Source organism: Bos mutus, chromosome 2 (assembly GCF_027580195.1).
Source record: "Bos mutus isolate GX-2022 chromosome 2, NWIPB_WYAK_1.1, whole genome shotgun sequence".
Classification (NCBI taxonomy): Eukaryota; Metazoa; Chordata; class Mammalia; order Artiodactyla; family Bovidae; genus Bos; species Bos mutus.
In genome coordinates, this window is record NC_091618.1 from 35,297,698 (window position 1) to 35,317,211 (window position 19,514).

Consider the following 19,514-nt stretch of genomic DNA (forward strand, 5'->3'; position numbering starts at 1 on the left):
GAGAGGGGAGTTTAGAGAAGAATGGGTACATGTATATGTATGACTGCGTCCCTTCCCTGTTCACCTGAAGCTATCACCACATTGTTAATCAGCTATACTCCAAAACACAGTCAAAAATTTTTTTTTTTTTTTTAAGAGTACTTTGGCCTGCATTACTGCAGAGGCTATTGCAGTAACATTGGGGAGAATTTGCTGCTAGGTGGTTGTAGAACTTGAGAGGAGTTCATGATGACTGCAGGGCTTTTGCGTAAATAACTAGAAGAATAGAAGAGCCATCCATTGAGATAGGGAGACTGCAAATGGAAGATAATTGGAAACAAGAGTTCAGTTTGATATGATTATCTTCCTCCTCTTTCTATTGACTTCCCAAGGATCTACATAATAGTAAGAACCCATATTAACTGCACGTTTTATGTATTTTATTTCATTCCCTCTTTAAAACAACATGATAAAGATGTTGTCATCCCTATTTTGCAAAAAAGACAAACTGAGGAATGTCACCCAGCACTTGAATCGTACACCTTGTCCTGTACTTCCCTGGTGGCTCATAAGGTAAGGAATTTGTCTGTAATGCAGGAGACCCAGGTGTGATCCCTGGGCTGGGAAGCTTCCCTAAAGAAGGGCATGGCAACCCACCCCAGTATTCTTGTCTGTAGAATTCCATGGACAGAGGAATTTGTGAGGAAATCATAATTTAGCCTAAACTGTCTGACACATTCTCCTAATCCCTTGCGTTACCTCTGTTAATGTGTGTGTGCATATATATATATATGTATATGCACATCTTTAGCAAAGATGTAATTTGGCTTACAAAGACATATAAAATAAAGCAGCACGAATTAAAATCTAGACACATTTATGAAAATAAAGATGGGCACAAATGAGTAGAATGAAAGATGAAGCAAAAAATACACACCAACCAAAGTTGGCAACATATATGGCTTTAAGTTTTCCAAAAGTTGAAAGAAGGGAGGATTTGATTAATTGTGAAGTTTAAAAATATTTTTGAGATAAAACTCACCCACCACTAATGGAATGGATAAGTATTCTTGCTGTTAGGACCAGACCAGATTTTTTTTTTCTCCAGGAGTTCTTTATCACATAATAATAGCACATGTTCTTATGGCTAATTTTAAAAGGCAAATAAGTTAATCATGTTGAAGAACATTTTGGGATCAAGTGAGGGTTGTATCGTGCCACTTATTTGAAATCTGCCATATATTATACTGTATTGTTTTCTAAATTGTACAGCCTATCCTTTTACAATCACCAAGAATACTCTAGGGCAGGAAATGGGGATCTGAGGCAAGGTTTCATATCTCTTGCACATATGTGCTAAATTGCTTCAGTCCTGTCTGACTCTGTGCGACCCTATGGACTGTAGCCTGCCAGGCTTCTCTATCCATGGAATTATCCAGGCAAGAATACTGGAGTGGGTTGCCATGCCCTCCTCCAGGGATCTTCCCAATCCAGGGATTGAACCTGCATCTCTTACATTTCCTGAATTGGCAACAGGTTCTTTACCCCTAGTATCATCTGGGAAGCCATTTGTAATGCTTACCAACTGTGATACTTACAGAGCCTTGGGTACAGAAGTATTCAGTAGTGATTTATTGATAGAGAATACTAAAGGCAGAGAAATGAAAAAGAAAGATCTTTTCATGATGCATGAATATATCTATTCATGATTACATATTACTCTATCACATAGCTGTATCTTAATGCAGGAATTTGCCTTGGGCTTCCCTGGCAGCTCAAATGGTAAAGAATCTGTGTTTAATGGGGGAGACGTGGGTTCTATCCCTAGGTTGGGGAGATGCCCTGGAAGGAAATGGCAACCCACTCCAGTATTCTTGCCTGGAGAATCCCTATGGGCAGAGGAGCTTGGTGGGCTACAGTTCATGGGGTCCTAATGAATTGGACACGACTGAGTGACTAAGCACAATTTTTAGATTTTCCTTAGTTGTTGTTATTGTATATATTACAGTGATAGATATTTTTGAATTTGAATTATCTGCATATCTACTCTCAGTAGATTACAGGAAGTAAAATTATGAGGTCAAAAGTTGATATCAAATGTTCTGAATATGTTTCCAAACTCTCTTCTAGAAAGATGTGACAATTTATACCTTCTGTAGTACTGAGGTTACCACTTTTATCTAATCAATACTCTCATCTATATATACAATAGTGTTATACCCTAATGGGTGCAGTATCCTAGAGGCTGGGAACTTTTTTTTTAGTTCAAAATAAAAAAATTCCTTCCTGCCATGAGCAAAAATTATTAGTAATTTTAGTATTAGTCTCTTCAAGGAAATTAGAGTACCAAAGGAACATTTCATGCAAAGATGGGCTCGATAAAGGACAGAAATGGTATGGACCTAACAGAAGCAGAAGATATTAAGAAGAGATGGCAAGAATACACAGAAAACTGTACAAAAAAGATCTTCACAACCCAGATAATCACGATGGTGTGATCACTCACCTAGAGCCAGACATCCTGGAATGTGAAGTCAAGTGGGCCTTAGAAAAACATCACTACGAACAAAGCTAGTGGAGGTGATGGAATTCCCGTTGAGCTATTTCAAATCCTGAAAGATGATGCTGTGAAAGTGCTGCACTCAATATGTCAGCAAATTTGGAAAACAGCAGTGGCCACAGGACTGGAAAAGATCAGTTTTCATTCCAATCCCAAAGAAAGGCAATGCCAAAGAATGCTCAAACTACTGCACAATTACACTCATCTCACACGCTAGTAAAGTCATGCTCAAAATTCTCCAAGCCAGGCTTCAGCAATATGTGAACTGTGAACTTCCTGATGTTCAAGCTCGTTTTAGAAAAGGCAGAGGAACCAGAGATCAAATTGCCAACATCCGCTGGATCCTGGAAAAAGCAAGAGAGTTCCACAAAAACATCTACTTCTGCTTTATTGACTATGTCAAAGCCTTTGACTGTGTGGATCACAATAAACTGTGGAAAATTCTGAAAGACATGGGAATACCAGACCACCTGATCTGCCTTTTGAGAAATCTATATGCAGGTCAGGAAGCAACAGTTAGAACTGGACATGGAACAACAGACTGGTTCCAAATAGGAAAAGGAGTACTTCAAGGCTGTATATTGTCACCCTGCTTATTTAACTTCTATGCAGAGTACATCATGAGAAACGCTGGACTGGAAGAAACACAAGCTGGAATCAAGATTGCCGGGAGAAATCTCAATAACCTCAGATATGCAGATGACACCACCCTTATGGCAGAAAATGAAGAGGAACTAAAAAGCCTCTTGATGAAAGTGAAAGAGGAGAGTGAAAAAGTTGGCTTAAAGCTCAACATTCAGAAAACGAAGATCATGGCATCCAGTCCCACCACTTCATGGGAAATAGATGGGGAAACAGTGGAAACAGTGTCAGACTTTATTTTTTTGGACTCCCAAATTACTGCAGATGGTGACTGCAGCCATGAAATTAAAAGATGCTTACTCCTTGGAAGAAAGTTATGACCAACCTAGATAGCATATTCAAAAGCAGAGACATTACTTTGCCAACAAAGGTTCGTCTAGTCAAGGCTATGGTTTTTCCTGTGGTCATGTATGGATGTGAGAGTTGGACTGTGAAGAAGGCTGAGCGCTGAAGAATAGATGCTTTTAAACTGTGGTGTTGGAGAAGACTCTTGAGAGTCCCTTGCACTGCAAGGAGATCCAACCTGTCCATTCTGAAGGAGATCAGCCCTGGGATTTCTTTGGAAGGAATGATGCTAAAGCTGAAACTCCAGTACTTTGGCCACCTCATGCGAAGAGTTGACTCATTGGAAAAGACTCTGATGCTGGGAGGGATTGGGGGCAGGAGGAGAAGGGGACGACAGAGGATGAGATGGCTGGATGGCATCACTGACTCGATGGACGTGAGTCTGGGTGAACTCTGGGAGTTGGTGATGGACAGGGAGGCCTGGCGTGCTGCGATTCATGGGGTCGCAAAGAGTTGGACACGACTGAGCAACTGAACTGAACTGAACTGAACAAATGAATCAAATTGGAATCTTTATTGTTGTTAATTTAGTCAAATTTTTATTCATTTATTGAATTACTGGGCTTCCCTGATAACTTAGTTGGTGAAAAATCCTCCTGCAATGCAGGAGACCCCAGTTTGATTCCTGGGTCAGGAAGATCACCTAGAGAAGGGATAGGCTACCCACTCCAGTATTCTTGGGCTTCCCTTGTGGCTTAGCTGGTAAACAATATGCCTGCAATGCAGGAAACCTCGGTTCGATCCCTGGGTTGGGAAGAACCCCTGGAGAAGGGAAAGGTTACCAACTCCAGTATTCTGGCCTGGAGAATTCCATGGACTGTATAGTCCATGGGGTCGCAAAGAGTTGGACATGACTGAGCAACTTTCACTCACATTGAGGGTTACTATAGTAAAAGTAAACATCATTAGGTTTGTGGATCACTTTTTACTGTAATTTACATAAAATTATTTATACAAACCTTGTTGATATTAGTGTAACAGTAAATATATTCTAATTTAAATAACAATTGCTGCTGCTAAGTCATTTCAGTCATGTCTGACTCTGTGCGACCCCACGGACGACAGCTCACCAGGCTCCCCCGTCCCTGGGATTCTCCAGGCGAGAACACAAATAACAATTAGAGCCAGCATTTACTGAGTGTTAACTATGTGTTAGTCATTATTTTATATACATTATATTTAATTCACATTTCAAATCAGTGGTATTGTTAATAATATTACCCTGAAACTGATCCATGGGAAACTCAGGTAATTTATCTAAGGTCACATAGTAAATAAGTGGTGGGATGAGAATACTATTTTAGTAACTGTACTCTAGAGCTTACTATTATATCGCCTATAACATTACTTAATTACATAGAAAAAAAGTCTCAAACTGAATATCCATATTTTATCACAAGATTAAATGTAAGGTATTAGTTACATTGATAATTTGATGCTTATATTTTAACTGTTTCATTGGTGAAGAATAACAAAGTATTTTTAGCACATCAACCATCTCAAAATTCCTAATTTCCACTTAATTGTTTATATAGAAATAAATATTACTTTTTCCCTTTTTAGTTTAATCTTTTGGCTGAATTAATAGCTTTAATGTATTTCTTGATAAACAAAATTGCTATTCTTTGATTAACATTATCATGATGAAAACCTCAACAGATAATTAATAAAGCTTTTGTGGTAATCAATATGAGACTGAAAGAAGCCAGCTGGGGAAACTACCACCATCTTCATTCAGCCATTCAAAATGAAATTTTAATTTTAATGAGCCTTAAAATTAGACATTTGGCTATAAAGGAAATAACCTGTACCTCACCTGGTCTTCCTTTATGGTTGATGAGCACCGTGTTATGTAGGCAAAAAAGAGTATATATCATTTGTCTTTGATATGTAGACTGATGCATGTAGATGTCAAGGAGAATTTCAATAAATTTTAACTGTTCAAACAGTTTGGTAAAACTGAAAAGAGAATCTTTTCTGATGTGTGACCTTTTTTGATTTTTGCTGATATTTCTAATTTTTCATAATTCAAAATACATACACACACACACATGAACACTAACACGAATATGCACAATAAAAACCAATCAAATCAAAAACACAATTTCTGAAGGTCTGAATTATTCTTTGAAAGAAATAGAAGAAATTTTAGCATTTAGCAATATTCTACATTGAAAGTAATCTACATTTCAGAATAATTAATAAACTATAATGTTTAACCTTATTCAATGCATTGACTCACTGTTTGACTTCAGACGAAGTACCCAAGCTCTTTGGGCCTTAGTTTTGCACATCTGCAAAATAAAAGCAATAGAGCAGATGATTTCTAAGATCCTTACCACTTTCGGATTGGCCTACTGTGACACATTTTGCTGTTTTCAATGGCCCAGTTTTATTATTCCACTGTGATGTAAAGTATCTATTTTGGCATAGCTGTAATCACATTATTTAATTAGTTAACAATTAATGTACTATTATCAAGTATTTTTATTTTGTCCCTTACTCTGTGGTCTTCTTATTAAAAATTGAAAACTAAATTAAGCATTTTATCATAACTGTCTTAAAGAGGGGTAGTGTGAGAGTTAACAAGATAAATATCGAGTGCCTAGCACTATGACATAGGTGTTCACTAAATATATCTATTATTGCCATTAAAAATGATGACTTTCAGTGCTGAGGAAATTTTCTGGTTATTCTTCAAACTTTGACAAAGTAGCGATAGTCATTTCTTTACAAATTAACTATTTGATGTATTCAAGTGGTTGAATGTGCTCCTACATGTGCTCTTGAAAAAAGATAATGACAATGTTTATTTCTTCCATATATTTCCTTTGCTATAGTTTCCTTCCTAATAACCCATTCACCAGCTGTTCATAAGCAACATTTATTTAAGTAAAAAAAATCTCAATATTATATTTGAACTCCAAGCTTTTCTGGATTTGTTTGAACTTTGATGTGTTCAATATGTTTATGTAACATGAAAACATTCATGTGGATTTTGTGGATACACATATTGAATGACTTCTTTTTTGATGTGGACCATTTTTAAAGTTTTTATTGAATTTGTTACAATATTGTTTCTGTTTTATATTTCGATATTTTGACCACAAGGGGATGCCTGTGGGATCTTAGCTCCCCTATCAGGGATCAAATTCACATCCCCTACATTGGAAAGCAAAGTTTTAACCATTGGGCCACCAGCGAAGCCCCTCAACAATTTTGTATGTCAGACTTATGTCATAGGTTAGTATTCTAGTGCCAGTGTAAATTAAACAGTAAGGTTATAGGCAGGAACTGCCATTTAGTTCTACTGCTTCTTTTCTGCTACTTAAAATAGTTGTTTAAAATGATTTCAAAATTAGTTTTAAAGCTTTAAAGCTGCACTCATTTCTTGTCCAAAAGAATTTAATCTCAAGTTGGTTTCATTGAGTTTTCCTAAATTATATTCTTCATAAGGTCCTCTACCGGATAATCCTACCTGGTCCCCCAGGGATTTTCTGATACGGTTGAATTTATGCACAGTTGAAGAATTCACTTACAGTGAGAAGAATGGAGTCCTATAGAGGAATATAGTGGTTACATTCTCAAGAACACCAGAGACTGTAATTATCTCCTCCCCGAATACTCCTGGCTATTGTTTTCTGAGCTTGAGATTTGCTTGTGACCAATTATTCTGACCCATAGCAGAATATTTGTTATTCCAGTGATAGATAGGAGCAATGTGGGCCAAGTGAGCAGTCCAGTAAAAAACACCCATCAGAGATCGGTATTGCTGGGTTCGATAGCACTGATGGAAAGTTGAAAAGGAAGAATAATTGAGAAGCTAAGGAACCCTACATGACAAAAGGTATGTGGCAGAATCCCAGAATGAAACATACACATTTTTATTCCTTGTTCACACCACAGTCAGTTCTGATGATTGATCATTGTATTTAAAATTTTTCACTAAAAAGTTTTAAATATTTATCCCAAAGTAGCTTGGGCATAAGAAAGACAGTCACAGTCATGTTCCTTATCCCCCCTAAAATCAATTCTAAGGCTAAACTTCATTTCCCAAGAGATAGATTTTTTTAACCTCTTTTAACTCAATCCTTTTCTAATGATTGGAGTTTTATGCATGAAAAGCAATGATGAATTTCTGTCTTTTGAATAAATTGATCACAGACAAACATCAAGGGTTTTTAGGAGCATGAATAGAAAACTGGCTTTTAAGAGATTGTGTCACTATCTTTAAAAATATTAAAACAAGTCAATTTAAACAAGGTACCTGAGAAAACAGAACCAATTAGTTAGTTGTGTTAACTTTGACAAAGACATGAATACATCCACTGGCAGAACATGTAAAAGTCTTCGCATTATCTTACATTTAATTTTAAAAATAAGTATTGACCTTGCCCTTTCAGGAAATTTTTATGATTTTCTGCTTTGGCTGAGAATCTATATGACCTTTGTTCCCCCATGTTCTGGGGAACATTGTAACTTTGTTAGCATTGATTTTTCTCTCTGCAAATATCCCATCAACTTCTCTCTAAGGCTTTATCTTCCTTGTGGACAGAGTTAGTACAAGCTACTGTACCTGAAAATCCATACTTACCTTGCTATTTATAGCAATTAATAAATACTTTTCTTTATCAGCCATTAGTCCCTATGTCATTAATCAAAAAAGGCCGTTCGGGTTGTTCTTCAGTATGACAGAACAGATGATGAAAATGCATACAAACAGAAAAGACGAAGAAATTTCATTTGCGGGGATAGGAGAAACAGTGTAGACCAGGGGTCCCCGACTTCTTGGATCTAACGCCTGATGATCTGAAGTGGAGCTGATGTAATAATAGAAATAAAGTACACAATAAATGTAGGACACTTGAATCATCCTGAAGCCATCCCCCTCCCCCCGCTGGTTGAAAAATTGTCTTCCACAAAACCCGTCCCTGGTGCCAAAAAGGTTGAGGACTGCTGGTGCAGACTTGAATAGCGTCTCAAAGTGATTCCTGGCCCTAGACTTTAACACATATTTCAGTACAGTTTATATGCTGTAACACACATAAAGTAAATACAACAAGTTCACATTGTTCCTGTTAGGCCCTTTGTGAGTTAAGAACCTTAGGTACTTTATCTCATTTCATTGTCAGCTAACCTACATCGACCAGCTGGGAAAGCCATGGGTAAATTATCAGATAAATAAGTATGTGTTTTATAACCTTTGATCTCTATGTTTCCGTCTTCTCTCAGGTGTCTCTATCCCAGGACACACAGTCTTTTATCTACCCTTTTTTTTGGTTTCAGTCTTAGGTTTAGAGGTCCGTTGGGTACACCTTGTTTGACCAGATTTCCCTTGAAGTCCTGGGTGCATTTATTTCACATAAATTTAAATACAGTAAGAGACCTGAAAGCACAGTCATACAATCCCAGAATGAAGTTAAGGTTAGGGAAAATGAAAATTGCTCAGTCATGTCCGACTCTTTGCGACCCCATGGACTATAGAGTCCATGGAATTCTCCAGGCCAGAATACTGGAGTGGGTAGCCATTCCCTTCTCCAGGGAATCTTCCCAACCCAGTGATCGAAACCAGGTCTCCTGCATTGCAGGCAATTCTTTCCCAGCTGAGCCAAAGAATTCTTTCCCATTCTTTCTTAGGGAAGCCCAAGAATACTGGAGTGGGTAGCCTATCCCTTCTCTAGGTGATCTTCCTGACCCAGGAATCGAACCAGGGTCTCCTGTATTGCAGGCAGATTTTTTACCAGCTGAGCTGCCAGGAAAGCCAAGATTAGGGAAGTGCCCATCAATTAAAAACAAAACAAGAAATTTTCCTGCCAAACATCATAAACTCAGTCTTCTATAAATGGCTTCATTATTTACTTTCAATGTGCATTTTTCAGTCCATCAGACACATTTCTTAACTAGAGAATGGCTCTTTGAGGGCAAGAATAGTATATGTTTTTCTTTTGGATATATTGTAATGTATTACAGAAAGTAGAGTCTTAATAAATATTATAATTGTATGTTCATTAATTGATGCATAATTAAAACAAGTTAAACATTAATTTTAAAGTCATAAAGATGTTAATTTGGGAATATGGGCTGTTTGAGTTACTCCTATTCTTCTTAATTGGTGGGAATATTGAGTTGATTATATTTATTAAACATCTCCTTTATTGCAGGCCAGGGTTTGAGCCCAGAGATAAACTGAAGTATTAGAGATATACCAGTGTACAAAACAGATGTAATTCCTGGCCTCTAGAATGTATCTACATTTTTTAAAAAAGATTTTAAATAAGGCAACACTGAAGAGTTCTCCACTCCAATGATCAACCAGACAGTAACACTTAAAGTTTATTAGTATCTTTGACTTATGCTTTTCTCTCCTTTCTTAACTTCCATATTTCTAAATTAGTATGCACAGAAGACTTAAACTGACTTTGCCTTCTGAAGCCATTGATATTACTTTAATGTAGAGATTTAACATCATATTTGTACAGCATAGTGAAACATCGGGGCTGCAGGGTATTAGAAATCCCATTTTGATCCTTCCAGTTCTTTATCTGAGCATGTATTGTAGGTGTTTTTTCCTTGGGAAATCAATTTTCTTTGAGAAAGACATCTTACTTTTTATATAAAGAACAGTCACTCTTGGCATTGTACTAGTATTTTCTTGTCCATAATGATCCTTTTTTATAGGAGGAAGGACTTGTGCATATTGATGTATCTCTTCCCCACTTTTTTCCCTAAACATAATCTGCTGTCCCTCCTCACCCAAAGATCTATGGTCACCAAGTGTAAAAGATAGTGTACTGGAAAGTACTTTTAATCTATGGAGTCCTGTAGGTTTGCTATTATTCACCTCAAATTAAGCCTTGCTTAATTAAGCCTGGACTGCTTTCCTCATGGTACGGTGAAAAAGAATTCGCCTGCCAATACAGGAGACATAGGTCAATTCCTGGCTCAGGAAGATCCGCTGGAGAAGGAAACGACAACACACTCCAATATTCTTGCCTAGGAAATTCATGAACTGAGAAGCCTGGCAGGCAGAGTCCACGGGCCTGCAAGAGTCAGACATGACTTAGCAACTAAAACAACAACAACAAAAGCCTAGACTAAGAGAGAAAGAATGTGAAACGTGCTGCATTTTTGTGAATATTCATATATTACAGAGACAGAATGAGAAGGAGAAAGAGAACGTGAGGCCAATAGAAAGCAATCATTTAAGAGTTGTTATACCTATATGCAGGTCAGGAAGCAACAGTTAGAACTGGACATGGAACAACAGACTGGTTCCAAATAAGAAAAGGAGTACATCAAGGCTGTATATTGCCACCCTGCTTATTTAACTTATATGCAGAGTACATCATGAGAAACGCTGGGCTGGAAGAAGCATAAGCTGGAATCAAGATTGCCGGGAAAAATATCAGTAACCTTAGATATGCAGATGACACCACCCTTATGACAGAAAGTGAAGAGGAACTAAAAAGCCTCTTGATGAAAGTGAAAGAGGAGAGTGAAAAAGTTGGCTTAAAGCTCAACATTCAGAAAACGAAGATCATGGCATCTGGTCCCATCACTTCATGGGAAATAAATGGGGAAACAGTGGAAACAGTGTCAGACTTTATTTTGGGGGGCTCCAAAATCACTGCAGATGGTGACTACAGCCATGAAATTAAAAAGATGCTTACTCCTTGGAAGGAAAGTTATGAGCAACCTAGAGAGCATATTAAAAAGCAGAGACATTACTTTGCCAACAAAGGTCCGTCTAGTCAAGGCTATGGTTTTTCCTGTGGTCATGTATGGATGTGAGAATTGGACTGTGAAGAAAGCTGAGTGCTGAAGAATTGATGCTTTTGAACTGTGGTGTTGGAGAAGACTCTTGAGAGTCCCTTGGACTGCAAGGACATCCAACCAGTCCATTCTAAAGGAGATCAGTCCTGAGTGTTAATTGGAAGGACTGATGCTAAAGCTGAAACTCCAGTACTTTGGCCACCTCATGCGAAGAGTTGACTCACTGGAAAAGACTCTGATGCTGGGAGGGATTGAGGGCAGGAGGAGCAGGGGAGGACAGAGGATGAGATGGCTGGATGGCATCACCGACTCAATGCACATGAATTTGGGTGAACTCCAGGAGTTGGTGATGAACAGGGAGGCCTGGCGTGCTGCGATTCATGGGGTCGCAAAGAGTTGGACATGACTGAGCAACTGAACTGACCGACTGAACTGATGCCTTGGTGGTAAAATTTTAAAAGAGCTTTATTCTCTTCTTTACATTTTTGCATTTTCTAATTTTTTAACCAAAACAATATTTTGAAAAGGAATAAAATGAGCATCCAGACATTTCTGTCTCTCTTGTCTCTTCAGACTCAAGTGGTGGCACCTGTTCATGTAGATGGACACATGCTTTATGTTCTCTGAGGACAGGTAGCAATGTCCTCAAATGTCCTGACAAAACATGATGCACTGGAGGAGGGAATGGCAAACCACCCAAGTATACTTGCTGTGAGAGCCTCATGAACGGTATAAAAGGACAAAAAGATATGACACCAAAAGATGAGTCTCCTGGGTCAAGAGCATTCCCCAGTATGCTACTGGGGAAGAGGAGAGGAGAACTACTAATAGCCCCAGAAAGCATGAAGTGGCTGGACCAAAGCAGAAATGACACTCAGTTACGGATATGTCTGGTGATGAAAGTAAGATCCGATGCTGCAAAGAGTAGTACTGCATAGGAACCTGGAGTCTTAGGTCCATGAATCAAGGCAAATTGGACGTGGTCAAACAGTAGATGGTAAGAATAAACATTGACATCTTAGGAATCAGTGAACTAAAATGGACAGGAACGGGTGAATTTAATTCAGATGACCATGGGCGAGAATCCCATGGAAGAAGTGGAATAGCAACAAAAGAGTCTGAAATGCAGTGCTTGGGTGCAGCCTCAAAAATGACAGAATGTTCTCAGTTCATTTCCAAGGCAAGCCATTCAACATCACAATAATTCAAGTCTATGCCCCTACCACTGAAGCTGAAGAAGCTGAAATCGATCAGTTCTATGATGACCTAGAAAAGCTCCTAGAACTAACACCAAAAAATGATGTTCTATTCGTCATTGGGGATTGGAAAGCAAAAATAGGAAGTCAAGAGATACTTGGAGTAACAGGCAAGCTTGGCCTTGGAGAACAAAATGAAGCAGGGCAAAGGCTAACTGAGTTCTTCCATGAGAATGCACTGGTCATAGCAAATATCCATTTTCAACAACACAGGAGATGATTTTACACACAGACATCACCAAATGGTCAATACTGAAATCAAATTGATTACATTCTTTGTAGCAAAGATGGAGAAGCTGCATACAGACAGCAAAAAACAAGACCTGGAGCTGACTGTGGCTCAGACCATCAGCTTCTCATAGCAAAATTCAGGCTTAAATGAAAGAAAGTGGGGAAAACCACTAGGCTAGCCAGGTACAACTTAAATCAAATCCCCTATAAATATGCAGTGGAGGTAACAGATAGATTCAAGGGATTAGGTCAGTTAAACAGTGTGCCTGAAGAACTATGGATGGAGGTCCATAATATTGTACAGGAGGCAATGAACAAAACCATCCTAAAGAAAAAGAAAAGAAAGAAGGCAAAGTGGTTATCTGAGGAGGCTTTAAAAATAGTGGAAGAAAAAGGAGAGCTAAACGCAAGGGAGAAAGGGAAGAAAGTACATCCAACTAAATGCAGAGTTCAAAAGAACAGCAAGGAGGGACAAGAAGGCCTTCTTCAATGAACAGTGCATAAAACTAGAAGAAAACAACAGAACTGGAAAGACTAGAGACCTCTTCAGGAAAATTGGAAATATCCAGGAAACGTTTCTCCCAAAGATGGGTACAATAAAGCACAGAAATGGTAGAGACCTAGTAGACACTGACGAGATCGAGAACAAATGGAAAGAACACACAGTAGAATTGTATAAAAAAGATCTTAATGAACCAGATTACTATGATGGTGTGGTCAGTCACCAAGAGCCGGATATTCTGGACTGTGAAGTCAAGAGGGCCTTAGAAAGCACTGCTGTTAATAAAGCTGATGGATGGATGGAATTCCAGTACAGCTATGCAAAACCCTAAAGGATGATGCCATCAGGATGTTGCATTCAATACATCAGCAAATCTGGAAGACCCAGTAGTGTCCACAGGACTGGAAAAGGTCAGTCTTCATCCCAATTTCCAAGAAAGGTAGTACTAAAGAATGTGCTAACTACTGGACAGTTCCACTCATGCTAGTAAGGTCATGCTTAAAATCTTGCTTGATAGGCTTCAGCATTATGTGAGCCAATGACTTCCAGATGTCCATGCTGGGTTTCGAAAAGGAAGAGGAACCAGAGATCAAATTGTCAACACTCCCTGGATCATGGAGAAAGCAAGGGAATTCCAGAAAAACACCCACTTCTGTTTCATCGATTATGCTAAAGCCTTTGATGGTGTGGATCATAACTAATTGTGGAAAGCTCTGAAAGAGGTAAGAATACCAGACCATCTTACCTGTCTCCTGAGAAACCTGTATGCAGGTCAAGAAGCAACAGTTAGAACCCTGTATGCAACAACTTGATTGGTTCAAGACTGGGAAAACAGTACAACAGGGCTGTTTGCTGTCACCCTATTTGTTTAATCCATATGCCAGGCTGGATGAGTTACAAGCTGGAAACAAGATAGGTGGGAGAAACATCAACAACCTCAGATATGTGGATGATACCACTCTAATAGCAGAAAGCGAAGAGGAACTAAGGAGCCTCTTCATGAGGGTGAAGGAGGAGAGTGAAAGAACTGGTTTAAGACTAAATAAAAATCTTGGATCATGGCACCCGGCCCCATTACTTTATGGTAACTAGAAGGGGGAAAGGTGGAAGTAGTGACAGATTTCCTCTTTTTGCACTCTAAAATCACCGTGGATGGTGACTGCAGCCATGAAATCAGAAGAAAATTGCTTCTTGGCAGGGAAGCTATGATAAATCTAGACAGCGTGTTGAAAAGCAGAGACATTACTCTGCCGACAAAGGTCCATACAGTCAAGGTTATGGTCTTCCCAGTGGTCATGTACGGGTGTGAGAGCTGGATCGTAAAAAAGGCAGAGCGTCAACGAATTGATGACTTAGAACTGTGGTGCTGAAGAAGACTTCTGAAATCTCCTTGGATAGCAAAGAGATCAAACCAGTCAATTTTAAGGGAAATCAACCCTGAATACTCATTGGAAGAACTGATGCTGAAGCTGAAGCTCCAGTATTTTGGTCATCTGATGCAAACAACTAACTCAGTGGAAAAGTCCCTGATGCTGAGAAAGATTGAGGGCAGAAGGAGAAGAGGGTGTCAGAAGACAGATGGCTGGATGACATCACCGATGCAATGATCATGAACTTGGGAAAACTTCAGAAGATGGTGAGGAACAGGAAGGCCTGGCATGCTACAGTCTATGGTGTCGCCAAGAGTCAGACACAACGGGGCAACTGAACAACAAGCAATGTCCCTCCTGTAAGAAAAAATGCCACCCAAATATAATATTGTATACTTGTCTTTTTGTCAGTAGTTTAAAATGTAAATTTTTTAGGCAGTGTTCATTATATCACAAGTACCTTTTAGTGGATCTGATTTTCACATATTTTTAGTAATGTAAAACTATTGATTGGAAATTTATGTGAAATACGGCACTTACATGCTTCTAGTTATGAATTAGCTGTGACCCTGCCCGGAAGAAACTAAAATTCTGAGCACTGGTCTCTTTCACATGTGTAAAAAATCAGTAAGATTCTCTCAAGCTCCAAAAGTTAGTAATTCTAAGACTGTCCTCGTGTGTTAAATGTGTGGGTGTTTTTCAAGCTCTCTTTAACTTTTTTGTTTTTAATAAATGTACACCCATGGCTGATTCATGTCAAGGTATGGCAAAAACCACCACAATATTGTAAAGTGATTAACCTCCAATTAAAATAAATAAATTTTTTAAAAAAGAAAAGAAAAGGGAAAAGTAATTTAAAATTTTTAGGGGGGAGGAGCCAAGATGGCGGAGGAGTAGGACGGGGAGAACACTTTCTCCCCCACAAATTCATCAAAAGAGCATTTAAACGTCGAGTAAATTCCACAAAACAACTTCTGAATGCCGGCAGAGAACATCAGGCACCCAGAAAAGCAACCCAACTCTTCGAAAGGAGGTAGGAAAAAATATTAAAAACAAAAAAAAAGAGACAAAAGAGGGAGGGACGGAGTTCTGTCCCGGGAAGGGAATCTTAAGAAGAGAGAAGTTTCCAAACACCAGGAAACCTTCTCACTGCCGAATCTGTGCCGAGCTTTGGAAGCACAGAGGGCAACATAACAGGGAGAAAAAATAAATAAACAATTAAAACTCGCAGATTGCGAGCCCTACGGTAACTCCCCCAGCGGAGAAGCAGCGCAGACGCCTGCATCCGCCATTAGCAAGCCGGGGCTGGGCAGGGAGGCGCGGCGTGGGCTGCATCGCTGAGAGTAAGAATCTGGCCTGAATACCCTGAGCGCTATCTGAGCGAAATAATTTGGGCTAGCAAACCAGACTGTGGGATATCTACCACACGAAAAGCCAGCCCTAAGACCGCCAGGCCCGCGCACGGAACAAAGGACTGAACAGAGATAGCCGGCTGCAGATCTTCCCCCTCCGGTGACAGGCAGCCAGAGCCGGAAGGGGGCAATCGCAGCCCCAGAGAGACATTATCTATAAAACTGTAAGCAGGCTTCTTTGCTAACTAAAACTTCTTGGGGGTCTGGACGGTCAACATCTGCCTGAGAAGGTGCGCCGGTTATAACACCCAGAAAACCGAGTGGCGGGGAGGCGATAAGTCGCAGCATTGGCGCTCGCCAAACACCTCATCACCTGAGCTGCTCGGACCTGGGAAGAGCACAAAACGCAGGCCCAACTGAGTCTGCGCCTCTGAGGACTACCCGAGTGCCTGAACCTGAGCGGCTTGGACCTGGGAGGTGCATGCAGCCCAGGGCCAGCCTCGGATTGTTCCCGGCGGAACAACCTAGAGTCCGAGCAGTGTGGACAGGGAGGCTACACGCGCCATGAGCAGGGGCAGACCCAGGGTGGCTGAGGCACTGCAAGCCCACGCCAGTGTTATTTGTTTGCAGCATCCCTCCCTCCCTCCCTCCCCACAGCGCGACTGAACAAGTAAGCCTAAAAAAAAAAAAAAAAAAAAAAAAAAGTGTCCTCCACCGTGCCCTTTGTGTCAGGGCGGAAACCAGATACTGAAGAGACTAGCAAACAGAAGAAGATATAACAGGGAAACGCCTTGGAAGCTACAGGCAATAGATCAAAACCCTGTGGTTACTACGGACTACATAGGAAGGGGCCTATAGATCTTGAGAAATATAAATCTGACCAAGGAACTAGCCAAAAAATGAACTGAACCCACAACACCCACAAAAAAAAACAAAAAGTCCTAGATATATTTTTATTATTTTTACGATCATTCTTTCCTTTTTTTTTTAATTAAAAAAAAATTTTTAAGTCCTCTATTGTTCCTTTAAATTTCACTTTTATAACCTATTACTTTGCAAAAAAAAAAAAAAAGACCCTATTTTTTTCTTCTTCAGCAAACTTCATATATATATATTTTATAATTTTTTGACCTTGTTTTTTGTTTGTTTTTGTTTTGTTTTTTTTTCTTCTTTTCTTTAACATTGTATTTTTTGAAATTCCAAACTCTACTCTAGATTTTTAATTTTCACTTTTTGGTATATTTTATCAATTTTGTACCTATAGTTTTTTTTTTTTATATATAATTTCTGACTTTTTTTTTTTTTTTCCTTCTCTGTTTCTTTCTCTTCTTCTTTTATATAACATTGTATATCTGAAATTCCAAACTTTACTCTAGATTTTTAATTTATGCTTTTTGGTATTTGATATCAATTTTGTACCTGTATTTTCTTTATGATTTTTGTGACATTGTTCGTATTTGTTTGTTTGTTTTCTCTCTTTATTTTTCTTCTTCTTCTTCTTCTTTTTTTTTTTTTAACATTGTATTTTTGAAATTCCAAACTCTACTCTAGATTTTTAATTTTTGCTTTCTGGTATTAGTTATCAATTTTGTACCTGTACTTTCTTTATAATTTTCACGACCTTGTTTGTTTTTGTTTGTTCGTTTTTCTCTCTTTCTTTTCCTTCTTCTTTTCTTTAACATTGTATTTTTTGAAATTCCAAACTCTACTCTAGATTTTTAATTTTTGCTTTCTGGTATTAGTTATCAATTTTGTACCTGTACTTTCTTTATAATTTTCACGACCTTGTTTGTTTTTGTTTGTTCGTTTTTTCTCTCTTTCTTTTCCTTCTTCTTTTCTTTAACATCATATTTTTGAAATTCCAAACTCTACTCTAGATTTTTAATTTTTGCTTTTATGTATTTGTTACCAATTTTGTACCTTTAAGGACCCAATCTTCAGGACCCATTTTTCACTAGGGAGTGAGATTACTGGCTTGACTGCTCTCTCTCCCTTTGGACTCTCCTTTTTCTCCACCAGGTCGCCTGTGTCTCCTCCCTAACCCCTCTCTACTCTACCCAACTCTGTGAAATTCTGTGTGTTCCAGACGGTGGAGAACACTTAGGGAACTGATTACTGGCTGGATCTGTCTCCCTCCTTTTCATTCCCCCTTTATCCTTCTGGCCACCTCTGTTACCTTCCTCCTTCTTCTCTTCTCTGTATAACCCGTGAACATCTCTGAGTGGTCCAGTTGTGGAGTGCACATAAGGAAGTGACTACTGGCTAGCCCACTCTCTCCACTATTGATTCACCTCATCTCATTTGGGTCACCTCTAACTCCCTCCTCCCTCTTCTCTTCTCCATGTAACCCTGTGAACCTCTCTGAGTGACCCTCACTGTAGAGAAACTTTTCATCTTTAATGTAGATGTTTTATCAATGGTGCTGTATAGAAGGAGAAGTTTTGAAACTACTGTAAAAATAAGACCGATAACCGGAAGCAGGAGACTTAAGTCCAAACCCTGACTCCAGGGAACTCCTGACTCCAAGGAACACTAATTGACGGGAGCTCATCAAATGCATCCATACCGACACTGAAACCAAGCACCACACAAGGGCCAATAAATTCCAGGGCAAGACATACCAAACAAATTCTCTAGCAACAAAGGAACACAGCCCTGAGCTTCAAGATACAGGCTGCCCAAAGTCACCCCAAAACTATAGACATCTCATAAATCATTACTGGACATTTCATTGCACTCCAGAGAGAAGAAATACAGCTCCACCCACCAGAACACCGACACAAGCTTCCCTAACCAGGAAACCTTGACAAGCCACCTGTACAAACCCACACACAGTGAGGAAACGCCACAATAAAGAGAACTCCACAAACTGCCAGAATACAGAAAGGACACCCCAAACTCAGCAATGTAAACAAGATGAAGAGACAGAGGAATACTCAGCAGATAAAGGAACAGGATAAATGCCCACCAAACCAAACAAAAGAGGAAGAGATAGGGAATCTACCTGATAAAGAATTCCGAATAATGATAGTGAAATTGATCCAAAATCTTGAAACTAAAATGGAATCACAGATAAATAGCCTGGAGACAAGGATTGAGAAGATGCAAGAAAGGTTTAACAAGGACCTAGAAGAAATAAAAAGAGTCAATATATAATGAATAATGCAATAAGTGAAATTAAAAACACTCTGGAGGCAACAAATAGTAGAATAACAGAGGCAGAAGACAGGATTAGTGAATTAGAAGATAGAATGGTAGAAAAAATGAATCAGAGAGGATAAAAGAAAAACGAATCAAAAGAAATGAGGACAATCTCAGAGACCTCCAGGACAATATTAAACGCTACAACATTCAATCATAGGGGTTCCAGAAGAAGAAGACAAAAAGAAAGACCATGAGAAAATACTTGAGGAGATAATAGTGGAAAACTTCCTAAAATGGGGAAGGAAATAATCACCCAAGTACAAGAAACCCAGAGTGTCCCAAACAGGATAAACCCAAGGA